This window comes from Papaver somniferum, chromosome 1, assembly GCF_003573695.1.
Source record: "Papaver somniferum cultivar HN1 chromosome 1, ASM357369v1, whole genome shotgun sequence".
Taxonomy (NCBI): domain Eukaryota; kingdom Viridiplantae; phylum Streptophyta; class Magnoliopsida; order Ranunculales; family Papaveraceae; genus Papaver; species Papaver somniferum.
This window is the reverse complement of record NC_039358.1, coordinates 196,391,955-196,393,799: the sequence shown is the minus strand read 5'-3', so window position 1 is coordinate 196,393,799 and position 1,845 is coordinate 196,391,955.

Genomic DNA, 1,845 nt, shown 5'->3' with positions numbered 1-1,845 from the left:
ACTTCAATTTGTTCCCATTCTTCATCAGTTGGACAGTCTTCATAGTCTGAATCTACCAACTTCAAATGAGAGAAAATTGGCTTATACAGGATACAACTATCTAACATAAGATAAGTTGAATTCCACCTGTATAAAACAAACATTCAGTGAGTATATAATAAACATTAATACAATTATATAACTTTATAAGTTATAACAGAATAGAAGTGGAATCCCACCTTGTCTTTACGTCTTGACGAATACCCTTTTTTATTCCAGACATTCCTAAAGTATCAACAATGTCCAAGAACTTTTTTTCTTACTTGGGACTTTTTAAGGGACTTCACTGACGCTCTTATCTTAAGCACGGCTGGATCAATCTTCTTAAGTCCTTCTTTTACAATAAGAGCTAAGATATGAGCACAACAACGCACATGAAAGAATTTTCCATCCTTCAACAAGATCTTCTTTGCAACAAGTCTACTCTTCATAATTCCAGCACAAGCTCCGTTATTTGCAGCATTATCCAAGGTGATGTTGGATACCTTGTCTTCAATTCCCCAATCTTAGCAGAAAGGTGTTCACCTGTTTTGAGGTAGTAGAAAGGAGAAAAGTTAACATGAATTTATATTGAAGATAAAGAAATAAAAGTAAGTGCTTTACCTGTATGAGGTGGTGGAAGAGGAAAGAAATTCAGAAGCTTCTTTTGCAACACCCAATCTTGATCAAGATAGTGCGCAGTTAAGCTTATATATCCAGTAGTTGTTACAGAAGTCCACATGTCTGATGTTAGACATATCCTACCTGTAAGGGTGAGTCATACACATTAGCACATCATATTAATCAATTACTCATACATAAAAGTATGAACAAAACATATGGGTCATTAGGATTTGAAATTTTGAATCATATCTGGAGCAAGTTTCAATCTGTTGCGAATAACTTCTTTTTGTGCTTTATGTTTCTTTACTACATCGGCTTTCCCAGTTTTCCTTGATATTGGTTTAGCATCCTCATTTAAATAAGTACATATATCCCTAAATTCTTTCCACTCCACCAAAGCAAATGGAACATTTCTTGCAATGAGTAATGGTGAAAACAGATCTCGTAATTTCATCTGATCAACTTTGCGTACGTGGGTAGATAACTGGCCATTGTTTGCAGATAATATCATCTGCCCTACGTCCATAGACTGACGGTTAGGGCACTTATGCCTTTTCATGGATGAGGTTCCACCTTTTTGGATTTCATATTTATATCCTACATTACAAGCCTTGCACACTCCCTTCTTTGTTCCATCTTTATATTTAACGAGTTTAAAAAATTCCCAAACTTGGGATCTAAGTTTATTTTTCTTTCCACGTGAAACTGGTGCAGGACAGGCAGGTGCACAACCAACAGTTGGATTCTTATTCACAGAATCTAGCATCTCAACATCATCATCCTCACCATCACTACTCATAACATCATTATAATGGTCTTGTAACTCTTGTTCTTGTACACTTGACATACTGGAATGGATGGAGCCACAAAGAACAGGTCAAAGAGTCATTCAGAAACGTGAAAAATGCATAAACAAAAAATATAAGCAAAACATCTCATTTGCAAATTACAAGTAACAAGGTACATCATACATGTAAAGAAATTCCAACAAAACTATTACAGTACATGTATTTGCAAGTAACCTAAAAACAATAGCACAAAATTAGAGCTAAACACATCAGAGAGAGTGACTAATTAGAGCTAATTGAAAATCACCAAATACCAATGCTTCTGCACCCCTAATTTGCTAGTATCCAATTCAATCTAAGTGCCAGATTCAAAATTCAACAAGTTTAACATTTATTACAAACAGAAAGAAACAAG